The following is a 14710-nucleotide window of genomic DNA, read 5'->3' as shown; positions in this document are numbered from 1 at the left end:
GTGGGGTTACTTATTATTTCCCATAATGAAATCTGATTTTACAAAGGCTGTTCCTGCTGTAATACTGAGGCAATCACCTGAGAAGTACAATTAGCATCAGTATGTTTTACAGGAGAAAGGGGCATCCTGCTCAAGATGGCAAACACTTTTTCCTCTCAATAGGATGCCTCAGAGGCTCTTTCCCTTCTGGCCTTTTTGGTGACAGCTCATAGCACCCCCTGTGTTTCTGCCTGGCTTCTGCACAGATGATGAAGGAGGCTTGACAAGAGCCCTTGTATGAACTGTGCCTGCTGGAGAGCCTGCCCGCCTGACTCTTGTCTTTTTAATTTGGCCCATCATACTGCCAAAGCCACCTTGTCTGTGGTCCCTTCCTGCTCTTGGACCTGCATGTTCCCCTAGGTGTGAGCACCCAGCTTCCTGCCTTTCTCTACTCCCTGGCTGTGCAGCCCTGACCCCCTGACCTGGTCTTAGAGGCCCTGCCCACCCTCCACTGCCTTTTTGAGAAGTCCCATGACATACACTGAGCTCACCGATGTCCTCTTTTTGTTAGGATGTTCATTTAATGTCCAAGTGTAAGAAAACCTGCCATGGGACATCAAAGACCCTAGTCTATAATCTTCTGAGCCTCAACTGGGAGTTCTATTAGAACTTCGGTTGCAAGGAAAAGAAATTGGCTATTTGGGGCAGAAAAAGAGTTTCTTCATATGCCCTTGGGCAGCTCACAGCATCACAGTAAAGGATACAAATGTATGCCCAAAAAAGACAGGGTGCAGGAAGATAGCTCTGACATGGGGCCTAGGGTGCAGAAATGATGGGCATTCCTTAAGAATCACACCTTCAAGTTGTATCAAAGATAGTAATTTTCATTCTTCTATCACTAGTCCTAACACATAGTGTTCTGGAGAGAGGATCTCATGGCAAGCATCTGGGGGTGCCCTGATGTTTTGATAGTCGATGGCCATAGGCAGTGGGGTCAATCAGTCCCCAGGTTGGAGCGATGGCTGGCAACCAGGCTGTCTGGATTCATGGCCCAGCTTGGCCCTGATCAGCTGTGTAGCTCTCAGCAAGTTATTTTTTCATGTGTGCATTTCAGTTTCTCATCTGAAAAATGGAGATGATAATAATGCCACCTTCATAGGCTCATGGTGAGGCTTAATTAAGTGAATGCATAAAATACTTAAAACAGTGCCAGGCACACAGTAGACACTCAATAAATGTGAGTTACTATTAGTAAGATGGAAAAAAGGGTGTGTGCAGCAATGATGCTGGGTGGTCAATAATGCAAGCATCCTCTCTGTGGGGTCTGCCCATACCCTGGGTCAGGCGTCTGTGGGGTTCGTCAGCCTCTCTTTCTGTGTGAGTAGTGTCAGGTCAGGAAGAAGGAAGCCTTGGGACATTCCTGGCCCCTCAGTCCCATAAATAAAGAGGGACAAGGCAGTAAAGATATTGATCAGTAGCATGGGCTTTAGAGGCAACTGGAACTTGCACAAATCCTGTCTCTGCTATAAACAGTTGTGCAACCCAGGTAAGTTGTAGAGTATTTCTGAACTGCATAGAAAGCAGTATAATGAAAGGCTAGTTAGAGTTGTTGGGAGGATCCATTCATTTATGTGTAAGAGAGTTATTAGGCCCTACAATAGGCTAGACCTGGTCTTAGGTGCTGAGATTACATGAACCAGACAACATAGCTCCTGCCCCCAGGCTAACGAGCCTACCTTAACCCAGCAATAGTGTCCTGTTGCATAATGACACAGACTTATAAATGCTCTGGGGGAAAGGCCTAGGTGGGGAAACATGAGCTGTCAGGGAGGCTGATTTGAGGTTAGGAATTAGCAAGGCCAAGATTGAGGGTGGAAGAGAGCATTCCAGACAGAAGGAACAGCATGTGCAAAACCCCGAGGGTGGAAAATACCATGGCTCTGGGGAAGCCCTGAGGGGACTGAGGAAGGCCCCAGAGGAGCGGAAGGAGGGAGGTCCAGAGGAGGCTGGGGAGTCGTGGGACTCGGAGGTGAGGATTTAGGTCATCACTCACTCTGAGAGCAGTGGATGCTGCGGAAACACTGAGGAGTGGCACAATCGTCTCTCCATTCCCAGGATGCCAGGCTGGCTGCTAGGAAGGGAAAGGCCTGCAGGGGGCAGGAGGGCAGGCAGTGATGAGGCTGTGACGGCTGCCAGGCTTGGGGGCAAATGCAGCTGGACCAGGGCCCTGAGCGTGGGGTTGGAGAACAGTAGATGGACTTGAGTGATGCACAGGAGCAGCGCCCTCAGGATCTAGTGATGGATGAGGAGGCAGAGGTGAGGGACAGCAGTGTCCAGGGGTGCTCTGCTTTCTCTGGGGTTCTAGTTGTGCTGTCAGACACCTTGCCACTCCCCACGGGGAGATCTAAGGGGTGGGGTGGAGGAGGGACAGTTAGGACAGTTGGAGACATGTTGCATTTAGGATTCCTTTGAGATTTCAGGTATCAATGTCAAGTAGACAGCAAAATGTCATTGTCTGGAGGTCAGAGGACTGGTCTGAGCCAGAGAAGTCAACTTGGGTCTCACCAACATCCAGGTGGGTCCAGGAGCCCTGAGCAGAGCTGAGCTGGCTACAGGGAAACACCAAGACAATTTAGGGAAGGCTCTTAGCCAGTGTTGTCCTGTTATAGAGACTTAATGATTGTGTGGGGGGGGGGGGGAAGAGGGGGTTGCGGGGGAGAATTGTGTTCCTGCAGCCCAATCTATCTTCTTGAGGCTGCTGCCATGATTGGCTTCTGGTGGAGCTGGCCTTACCTGCTACTGGGACTTGATTATTTGATTAGCTCCTCTCATCACCTGATAAAGGTTAAGATCTACAAGGGGCTGCACTGTGGTGGGGGGAGGCAGGGGAGAAGACGAGACGCTGAAGGTGGTCTTATTAAGCTCCTTTCACCTGCACCTCAACGCACAAACAATTCAGGCCTGACACTTTGATTGAACTTAATTTCTTTCTTTCTAATGCTTTCCCTGGAAGAATTATGAGCCCAGCTTCTCCTGACAGCACCAGGGGAGGACAGTATTGGCGATGGCATAAAAGCTGAGGAGAGAGGAGGAGCAAAAGATGGGACATTTATCTGGAGCAGAGTCCTGGAGCATCAGCCACCTTCTGAGTGAGACAGACAGAAACCAAGGGCTTTAAAAATAGAACCTCTTAACTGCTTCAGGTGGGAAAAACAATCCAGACTAAAGCCGACTGATTCTAAGCAACCGATCCCTACTGAGGCAGAGAGCTCCCCGAGCCCCAGAGAGGAGACGGAGGGCAGCTGAGCCGGAGGGGTGGGGGAGATTGGGGGGCTAACTGGATTCTGGTCTCAGACCTTTGTCCTGGAAGGGGCTGTCCCCTGCCCTCTGAAGATACAGCAGCAGTCCAGAGGACAGACAAGTCTCTTAATGGAGACAGCAGTGTCCCTGGAGCTGGCAACAGGTGATAGGACAGGCTATTTTAGGAACAGACCAGAACATCTGCAAACACAGGTTGTTGTCTCCAAAGCTGCTCTTAGTACAATTCCCTGTTTCTCCAGTAATGCAGGTGTAATTCTCTGGGGAGGCTTAGGGACGGGTGGGGATAGACATGCACAGTGTGGTCACTGCCCCAGCACAGAAGGGTGTCAAGGCTGGGAGGATCTAGGTGGAGGCTTCAGGGAGGAGACAGTTTTGCTTTCGACAGGCTTTTTCAGATCAGTTTTAGATTTACAGAAAATGTGATAAGATAGCACAGAGAGTCACTCCCTTTAACCAGTTTCCGTTATTAACATATCACATTAGAAGATTTGTCACAATTAATAAGCCAATATTGATACATTACGAGGAGCTGAAGTCCATGTTTCCTCAGATGTCCTTACTTTTCCTAATGTCTTTTCTATTTCAGATTACCACATCGTATTCAGCTGGCAGGTTTTCTTCGTGGCTGTGACGGTTTTTCAGAACTTCCCTTGTTTTTGATGACCTTGACAGTTTTGAGGAGTACTGTGAAGATTTTGTTGGATGCCCCTCTATGAAAATTTATCTAATATTGTTTTTAGGATTATATTGGAGTTAGTAGATTTTTGGAAGGAGCAGTGTAGAAGTAAGCTGCTTTTTTTAGTCATATCATATCCAAGGGACATGCCATTACCATGTTTCTCATGACCGACCTTGGTCACCTGACCGAGGTGGTGTCTGTCACGTTTCTCTACTGCAGAGTTCTCCCCCGCCCTCCTTTTCATGCCCCGTTCTTCAGCAAGAAGCCACTGTGGACAGCCTGCCGCTGAGGAGTGTTTTTCCTCTCCTTGAGAGCTGAGTACATAAATTATTTTGAGTTCTTCTGCAAGGGAGATTTGTTTCTTCTCTTACATTTATTTATTTACTTAATCATTTATTTATATCATTATGGGCTCATGGATATTTGTTTAGAGGTTGGATTATTATACTTGTTTATTTTGTTGGTCAGATTGCTCCAGTTGTAGGCATCAGAAACTCTTCCAGCTGGCTATCTCGTTGACCTGACATACCCCCTTCAATGTAGGTTTTGTTCTGTTTTTTAACTTCACTTTTTGGCATTTCAAGATGCTCTAGGCTCATCTTGTTTTTGTTTTTTTTTTTTTTTTACTTTTTATTCTTTTTTATTAAATCATAGCTGTGTACATTGATATATTCATGGGGCATCATTCACTAGCTTCACAGACCGTTTACCAAGTTTCACATATACCTTTGTAAGATGCACCACTGGTGTAATCCCACCAATCCCCTTCCCTCTACCCACCTCCCTCCTCCCTCCCCTCCCTTTCCCCCTTCCCCCTATTCTTAGGTTGTAACTGAGTTATAGCTTTCATGTGAAAACCCTAAATTAGTTTCATAGTAGGGCTGAGTACATTGGGTACTTTTTCTTCCATTCTTGAGATACTTTACTAAGAAGAATATGTTCCAGCTCCATCCAGGTAAACATGAAAGAGGTAAAGTCTCCATCTTTCTTTAAGGCTGCATAATATTCCATGGTGTACATATACCACAATTTATTGGTATAATACCATTTGTGGATCGATGGGCACTTGGGCTTCTTCCATGACTTAGCAATTATGAATTGGGCTGCAATAAACATTCTGGTACAAATATCTTTGTTATGATGTGATTTTTGGTCTTCTGGGTATATGCCCACTAGAGGGATTGCAGGATTGAATGGCAGATCTATTTTTAGATCTCTAAGTGTTCTCCATATCTCTTTCCAAAAGGAATGTATTAATTTGCATTCCCACCAGCAGTGCAAAAGTGTTCCCTTTTCTTTTTTCTTTTTTTTCAAGTTTATTTATTTATATTTTTTATTAAATCATAACTGTATACATTGATATGATCATGGGGCATCATACACTCGCTTCATAGACCATTTGACACATTTTCATCACAATGGTTAACATAGCCTTCCTGGCATTATCTCAGTTACTGTGCGAAAACATTTACATTCTACATTTACCAAGTTTCGCAAATACCCCTGTAAGATGCACCACAGGTGTGATCCCACCCATCCCCCTCCCTCTACCCACCCCCCCCTCCCTTTCCCACTTCCCCTTATTGTTAGGTTGTAACTGGGTTATAGCTTTCATGTGAGAGCCCCAAATTAGTTTCATAGTAGGGCTGAGTACATTGGGTACTTTTTCTTCCATTCTTGAGATACTTTACTAAGAAGAATATGTTCCAGCTCCATCCAGGTAAACATGAAAGAGGTAAAGTCTCCATCTTTCTTTAAGGCTGCATAATATTCCATGGTGTACATATACCACAATTTATTAATCCATTCGTGGATCGATGGGCACTTGGGTTTCTTCCGTGACTTAGCAATTATGAATTGGGCTGCAATAAACATTCTGGTACAAATGTCTTTGTTATGATGTGATTTTTGGTCTTCTGGGTATATGCCCAGTAGAGGGACTACAGGATTGAATGGCAGATCTATTTTTAGATCTCTAAATGTTCTCCATATCTCTTTCCAAAAGGAATGTATTAATTTGCATTCCCACCAGCAGTGCAAAAGTGTTCCCTTTTCTCCACATCCGCACCAACATCTCTGGTCTTGGGATTTTGTGATATAGGCTAGTCTCACTGGAGTTAGATGATATCTCAAAGTAGTTTTGATTTGCATTTCTCTGATGATTAAAGATGATGAGCATTTTTTCATATGTCTGAAGGCCGCGCGCCTGTCTTCTTCACAGAAGTTTCTCTTCAAATCCCTTGCCCAGCCTGCGATGGGATCCCTTGTTCTATTCTTGCTAATGCGTTTGAGTTCTCTGTGGATTCTGGTTATTAAACCTTTGTCGGAGACATAACCTGCAAATATATTCTCCCATTCTGAGGGCTGTTTGCTTGCTTTACTTACTGTGTTCTTGGCTGTGCAGAAGCTTTTTAGTTTGATCAAGTCCCAGTAGTGTATTTTTGAAGCTGCTTCAATTGCCCGGGGGGGTCCTCCTCATAAAATACTCGCCCAGACCGATTTCTTCAAGGGTTTTCCCTGCACTCTCCTCTAGTATCTTTATAGTTTCATGTCTTAAGTTTAAATCTTTGATCCAGTGAGAGTCTATCTTAGTTAATGGTGAAAGGTGTAGGTCCAGTTTCAGTCTTCTACAGGTTGCCAGCCAATTCACCCAGCACCATTTGTTAAATAGGGAATCTTTTCCCCACTGAATGTTTTTAATTGGCTTGTCAAAGATTAAATAACAGTAAGTAGCTGGATCCATCTCTTGGTTCTCTATTCTGTTCCAGACATCCACTTCTATGTTTTTGTGCCAATACCATGCTGTTTTGATCACTATCGATTTGTAGTATAGTTTGAGGTCTGGTAGCGTAATTCCTCCTGCTTTGTTTTTATTTCTGAGTAATGTCTTGGCTATTCGAGGTTTTTTCTGATTCCATATAAAACAAAGTATTGTTTTTTCAAGATCTTTAAAGTATGAAAATGGAGCTTTAATAGGGATTGCATTGAAATTATATATTGCTTTGGGTAGTATGGACATTTTAACAATGTTGATTCTTCCCAGCCATGAGCATGGTATGTTTTTCCATTTGTTAATATTTTCAGCTATTTCTTTTCTTACACTTTCATAGTTCTCTTTATAGAGCTCTTTCACGTCCTTTGTGAGATAAATTCCCAAATATTTCATCTTCTATGGCACTACTGTGAATGGGATAGAGTCCTTAACTGTTTTTTCAACTTGACTATTGTTGGTATATATAAAGGCTACCGATTTATGAATGTTGATTTTGTAACCTGAGATGCTGCTGTATTCCTTGATCACTTCTAAGAGTTTTGTAGTAGAGTCCCTAGTGTTTTCAGATATACTATCATATCATCTGCAAAGAGTGAAAGTTTGATCTCTTCGGACCCTATATGGATACCCTTGATCGCCTTTTCTTCCCTAATTGCGGTGCCTAAAACTTCCATTACAATGTTAAAAAGCAATGGAGACAATGGGCAGCCTTGCCTGGTTCCTGATCTGAGTGGAAATGATTCCAATTTAACTCCATTCAATATGATATTGGCTGTGGGTTTGCTGTAGATGGTCTCTATCAGTTTAAGAAATGTCCCTTCTATACCGAATTTCTTAAGTGTTCTGATCATGAAAGGATGCTGTATATTATCAAAAGCTTTTTCTGCATCAATTGAGAGAATCATATGGTCTTTGTTTTTTAATTTGTTTATGTGCTGGATTACATGTATGGATTTACGTATATTGAACCAGCCTTGAGACCCTGGGATAAAACCGACTTGGTCATGATGTATAATTTGTTTGATGTGTTGCTGGATTCTGTTTGTTAGGATATTGTTGAATATTTTTGCATCTCTATTCATTAGTGATATTGGTCTATAATTTTCTTTTCTTGTTGGGTCTTTTCCTGGTTTGGGAATCAGGATGATGTTTGCTTCATAGAACGTGTTAGGTAGTCTTCCTTCTTTTTCTACCTTTTGGAACAGGTTGAGTAATATAGGTACTAATTCCTCTTTAAAAGTTTGGTAGAATTCTGACGTGAAACCACCTGGTCCCGGGCTTTTCTTTTTAGGGAGGTTTTGTATGGTTGATGCTATTTCCGAACTTGATATGGGCCTGTTCAACATTTCCACTTGATTCTGGCTAAGTCTTGGAAGGTGACAAGCTTCCAAGTATCGGTCAATTTCCTTCAGATTTTCATATTTCTGAGAATACAGTATCTTGTAATATTCATTAAGGATTTTTTGGATTTCTGAGGAGTCTGTTGTTATTTTGTCTTTGTCATTTCTGATTGATGAGATTAGAGATTTTACTCTTTTTTTCCTGATTAGGTTGGCCAAAGGTTTATCTATTTTATTGACCTTTTCGAAAAACCAGCTTTTTGATTTATTGATCTGTTGTATTATTCTTTTGTTTTCAATTTCATTTAATTCTGCTCTAATTTGGTTATTTCTTTTCTTCTACTGTGTTTGGGGTTGGAATGTTCTTCCTTTTCCAGTTGCTTGAGATGTCCCATTAAGTTGTTAACTTCCTCTCTTTCCGTTCTCTTGAGGAAGGCTTGCAGTGCTATAAATTTCCCTCTTAGAACTGCCTTTGCGATGTCCCAGAGGTTCTGATAGTTCGTGTCTTCATTGTTGTTTTGTTCCAAAAAGTTGGCGATTTCTTTCTTAATCTCATCTCTGACCCAGCTATCATTCAGCATAAGGTTATTTAACCTCCATATTTTTGTATGAGTATGCGGATTCCTGTTGTTACTCCGATGAAGTTTTATTCCATGGTGGTCCGAGAAGATGCATGGAATAATTTCTGTTCCTTTAAATTTACTGAGGTTAGACTTGTGACCTAAGATGTGATCAATTTTGGAGTAAGTTCCACGGGCTGATGAGAAGTATGTGTATTCAGTTTTGTTGGGATGAAATGTTCTGTAGATGTCTGCTAAATCCAAATGTTGGATGGTTAGGTTTAAATCTAAAATTTCTTTGCTGAGCTTCTTGTTGGAGGATCGATCCAACACTGCCAAAGGAGTGTTGAAATCTCTGACAATTATGGAGCTGGAGGAAATCAAGTTGCTCATGTCTGTTAGAGTTTCTCTTATAAATTGAGGTGCATTCTGGTTGGGTACATACATATTAATAATTGAGATCTCATCATATTGAGTATTACCCTTAACAAATATGAAGTGACCATTCTTGTCCTTCCTTACTTTTGTTGGTTTAAAACCTATTGTATCTGCAAATAAAATTGCAACCCCTGCTTTTTTCTGATTACCATTTGCCTGAAATATGGATGACCATCCTTTCACCCTGAGTCTGTATTTGTCTTTTAAGTTAAGATGTGACTCTTGTATGCAACAGATATCTGGCCTGAGTTTTTGTATCCAGTCAGCTAACCTATGCCTCTTTAGAGGACAGTTTAAGCTGTTCACATTAATGAAGAATATTGATAAGTCTGGTGAAGTTTTGGGTATCGAGTTTTTCAAAAGTCCAGTGGGCATTTTTAATCCTTTCGCCAGTGTGGAAATTGGAGTTTGATCCGAAGTTTCTGAGTGAGTTTACTTTTGTGGTATAGGATTGGGTTGGTCATTATGGAGGATAGGTCTGAGAATATCCTGAACAGCTGGTTTGGTTATGGCAAATTTCTTCAACATATGAATGTCATTAAAGTATTTAATTTCTCCATCATAAATGAAACTCAGTTTAGCTGGATACAAGATCCGGGGTTGAAAGTTATTTTGCTTTAGGAGATTAAAAATCGATGACCACCCTCTTCTGGCTTGAAAAGTCTCAACAGAGAGAGCTGCAGTCATTCTAATATTCTTCCCTTTGAAGGTAATGGTTTTCTTTCTCCTGGCAGCTTTGAGGATTTTCTCCTTCATATTAACTTTAGTGAAGTTAATTATGATATGCCTGGGGGATGTCTTATTGGGATTGAGTCATGCTGGGGTTCTGAAGCTGTCCGCTATCTGAATTTCAGAATCTTTAGGCATGTCTGGAAAATTCTCTTTCATAATTTCATCCAGAAGGGCCTCTGTGCCCAGTGAGGCCACTTCATGTGTTTCTGGAACTCCTATGATTTGGATATTTGCCTTCTTTGAATTATCCCAGAGCTCTCTGAGAGAATGATTCATTTTTACTCTCCATTTCTCTTCCTCTTTGAGAGTTTGGGTGTGTTCAAAGGCTTTATCTTCGATATCAGAAATCCTTTCTTCTGCTTGCTCCATTCTGTTGCTGAGGGATTCTACTGTATTTTTCATATCTTTGAGGGCTGCAAATTCTTGCTTCAGTGTGTCTAAGTCTTTGGTGGTTTTGTCTTTAAAGTGTTAAATTCTTGAGACAACTTTTGAATTTCTCCTCGAATTCCTAATTCCACTTTGTTAATTTTGTCTGCAATCCAAATTCTGGATTCGATTTCTGACATCTCAGCCAGTTGTTTATGAATGGGATCTTCAATTGCATCTGCCATATCTTTCCTTGGGGGCGTTGATCTATTCTGGTTATTCATGTTACCAGAGTTTTTCCGCTGATTCCGCCCCATGGTTGTTTTACTCCCTCTGATTTTTTCCCCTGGGGCTTTGTTGAGGGCCTGTATAGTGTTGTGGACTGAGAAACTGGGGCCCTGTCTGGTGTGGTAGGGCTAAGTGGTTCTGTCTATTTTTAGCTTGTTTCTGTTCCACCCTAGTGTAACAGTTACTCTGGATTGAAGTCTCAGCTGTGGAGACATATCAGCAGTTAAGTCACCCACCCCCCACCGGCAAACAATTGGAAAAGAAAAATTAAACCTTCCTACCACCATGCACCCAGGGCACCACCTGATTTGTCCTCAGGGGATTGGTTCAGTTCAAAAAGTCCAAATCAATTGTCTCAGTCTGCACCTGTCTCGGGTGAGAGAGTTTAAGAGGTCTCTGGGAACTGGATCACAGGGGTCTGGTGACTACTCTGGTGTGGCTTGCTCCAGTGCCACGTGGAGTCAGGAGGAGCCACCCAGCAAATAGATCAGTCTGGGAAGGTTGCTGCCTCCTTCCCCACCTTGCACCGCTTTCACACCCAGTCACTGATAGCCCTACAGTTGGCTGACCCAGTTGCCTGTAGTGAATCGGTACTGCAGGAGTTTGCACCTGCCTGAATCACAAGGAAGTCTGCCAGGCCGCTGCACTCTGCCTCTCTCTAGCAGGATGAGGTGAGGCCTGACAACCTCGGGCGCTTGATGAAGGTTGGGGGGTTTTCACTCAGGTCCAGTCTCACCCCTGATTAATGTTACTGACAGAACAGAACAGAACAACTCTGCGGTTCCCCTGCGGAAGAGAAGCTGAATTGAGTTCCAAATCAGCTTGTCTTTGCTCTTGTATTGTCTATAGGCTGATGATCCCCTGAGGGCCAGGTGCATCTTAGGTTTAATAAAGCGGACCTCTGGGTCAACCCCGCCCTGGGAGTTTCCCCGGTTTGCAAGTTGGAGTAGCCTCAGGCAAATCCTATACTCACAGTCTCTGGTTGCCCAGGGAGACAGGGGGTGTGGCTTCAGAATTTTCAATAGTAAGCCGTATTGCTAGCAAAAGAGGGCTGCTATTTTATGCTCAGGCAACTGCTGCTCCGGTGTAGCTCCCTTCCGGCCAACCGTCCTCTCTCTGCTCCCGTACCCCTGAGTCTGTACTGACTGGCTGCAGCCCAGCACTGTCTACACCCCTCGAGTAATCGCTCAAGAGTCTGGACCCCTGGGAGACAGGCCTCCAGACCTTGGAGTGAGAGCAGAGGGGAGTGTGGGGAGCGCTGGGAGCCTGGGGCTGTGGGCAGAGAACACACACAGCTTTATACAGTTTTATGCCTTGCTGTATTGTCACCAAAAGATGGCTGTCGCACTGTGCCTCAGGGAACTGCCACTCTGGTGCGGTCCCCTCTCTGCCAACCCGGGACTGGCCTCCAGACCTCAGTGTGAGTAAAGGGGAGTGCTGGGAGGTCAGAATTCCTGGTAGAGACCTATATACAATTTATACAGTTTTATGCCTGGCAGGAGGACTCGTGGCACCCTAGTAGGGGAGATAGGTCCAGTTTTTAGAGGGTCTGTCCCGTGGAGTGTAGTGGGAGGAACTTTGAACTCTGCCCGATTGTTTGTGGGGCACTCTGAGCCGTTCTCATGGGGGAGGAGACTCCCGTCCGCTTGGTGATGGATTTTGTACCTTTTGTTTGTATCCTTGTGGTCGCAGGTCACCTCAGCAAGGTTGACGTGCGTTCTTCAACCTTCTCTCTTAGTGCAGCTCAAATCCACCAGTTTACTTGCTGAATTTTTGTCCTTTAACTCTCCTACTGGACGGGAGCCTCTGTGGAAAGCTGGCTTCAGTCAGCCATCTTGTCTCCTCCCCCTCTAGGCTCATCTTTAACATTTCCTACACCAGTTCTAGAGTCAGCCATTTCTCTATAGAAGCCTGGTTCTTTTTATTGAAGAAAGGTATTTAAAGGTATCAGAGAAGCTATTGCTTGGAGTAGTTTTTTGTGGCCAATCAGATATGTGTATATACTAACCCTTGTCAATCATATATCAATAGATATGTCTATACACAACCGTCTATATCTGTATTAGGCTACAGATGTTTGCACTCATGTCTCCAACTCCAGTGCATTACCACATGGGTCATTCTAGCTTCTTCCCCTTGCTGATCTGTAAATTCCTACAGGAGAAACCTGGCTCCCTGTCTACTACTTTTTTACTTATTGGTTCACTTCTAGTAGACTTGCATAATGGTTTCAGAGCTGTTAACCCATGAAGGAGATGACTTTATCAACTAGATCGCAGTGCTTATGTGAAGTTCCCTTTTTCCTTAGTCTTGCAGACTCTACTCATTCCCCAGTTTCTTAAGCCCGTGTCCTCCCCGCCCACTGTCTTCACTGAGGTTGTTTCATGCATTTATAACACAGGCAAGATTCTCCTGTCACAATTTGCATTCCTTCATAGGATCCCCCAACCTCCTATTCTTTTAGAAAATTGCACACACTAAGGTAAATTCCTAGCAGTGGTGCACAAGAGTTCCCTTTTCTCCACATCCTTACCGATGCTTACCTTTTATCTTTTTGATAATGGACATTGTAACAAGCATGAATGGTATCTCATTGAGGTTTTTACTTGTGTTTCTTTGGTGGTTAGTGATGCTCAGCACCTTTCCATATACCTGTGGGGTTTTTGTATGTTCTTTTTTGAGAAATGTCTACTCAGGTCTTTTGCTCATTTTTAAATCAGATTATTTATTTTCTTGCTATGGAATTGTTTGAGTTCCTTATATATTTTTGATATTAATCCCCTATCAGATGTAAACCTTGCAAATATTTTCTCTCATTCTGTAGATTGCCTCTTACTCCTGTTATTTTCTTTGCTGTGTAGAATCATGTTAGTTTGATGCAATCCTATTTGTCTACTTTTGTTTTTGTTACCTATGCTTTTGAAGTCATAACCCCCCAATTTTTGTCCCAGGCCAATATCACAGAGCTTCACCCTATGTTTTCTTCTAGTAGTTTTATAATTTTAGGTCTTACAGTTAAGTCTTCAATTAATTTTGTGTTGATTTTAGTATGTGGAATGATATAAGGGTCCAATTTCATTCTCTTGCATGTGTCTATCCAGTTTTCCCACACCATTTATTGAAACGACTATCATCCCCTCATATGCATTGTTGGCACCTTTGTAAAAGATTAATTGACATAAGTGCACACATTTACTACTGGGATTTTACTCTTTTCCAGTGGTCTATGTATCTGCTTTTATGCCAGTGCTATTTTTCTTTTGTAGACCTCCTGTGTTATTAGCATGCTGTTTTGATTACTATAACTTTGTTGTATATTTTAAAGTCAGATAGTACAATGACTCCAACTTTTTTCTTTCTGCTCTTGATTGTTTTGGTTATTTGAAATCTTTTGTGGTTACATATGAATATTAGAATTTTTTTTTATTTCTATCACAGATGCCATTGAAATTTTCATTGAGATTGCATTGACTCTGTAGATCACTTTGGATAGTATGGACATTCTAACAATACTAATTATTCCAATCCATGAAAATGAGATGTCATTCTATTTATTTATGTGTTCTTCAATTTCTTTCATCAATGTCTAATAGTTTTTAGTATACAGGTCTTTCATCTTGAGTTAAATTTATTCCCATTTCATTGTTTTTGATGATTGTAAATAGAATTTTTAAAAATTTCTTTTTCAGATAGCTCATGACGTGTGGAAAACAACTTTTTGTATGTTGATTTTGTATCCTGCTACATCCTGAATTCATTTATTAGTTCTAACAGTATTTTGGTGGAGTCTTCAGGGTTTTCTATACATAAGATCACATCATCTGCAAATAATAGACAGTTTTACTTATTTCTGATTTGAATGCCTTTGATTTCTTTCTCTTGCTTCATTGCTGTGAGTAGGGCTTCCAGTATGATGTTGAATGAAAGCAGTAAGAGTGGGCATCTGTCTTGTTAATAATCTTAGAGGAAAAGCCTTCATTTTGTCACCATTGATTATGACATTAGCTATGGGCTTGTTATATATGATCTTATACTGAGGTACATTACTTCTATTCCTAATTGGGTGAGAGTTTTTTTTAATCATGAAAGGATGTTGAATTTTGCCAGATGCTTTTTGAAAATAAAATGAAGATGGGATCTCCCTATGTTGTCTAGGCTGGAGTTCAGTGGCTATTCATAGATGTGATCGTATTGTACTATGGCCTCAAACCCCTGTCCTCAAGCCTTTCTCCTG

Source organism: Nycticebus coucang, chromosome 2 (assembly GCF_027406575.1).
Source record: "Nycticebus coucang isolate mNycCou1 chromosome 2, mNycCou1.pri, whole genome shotgun sequence".
In the NCBI taxonomy this organism is placed as follows: domain Eukaryota; kingdom Metazoa; phylum Chordata; class Mammalia; order Primates; family Lorisidae; genus Nycticebus; species Nycticebus coucang.
The sequence above is the reverse complement of the archived record's forward strand: the minus strand, read 5'-3'. Positions refer to the sequence as shown.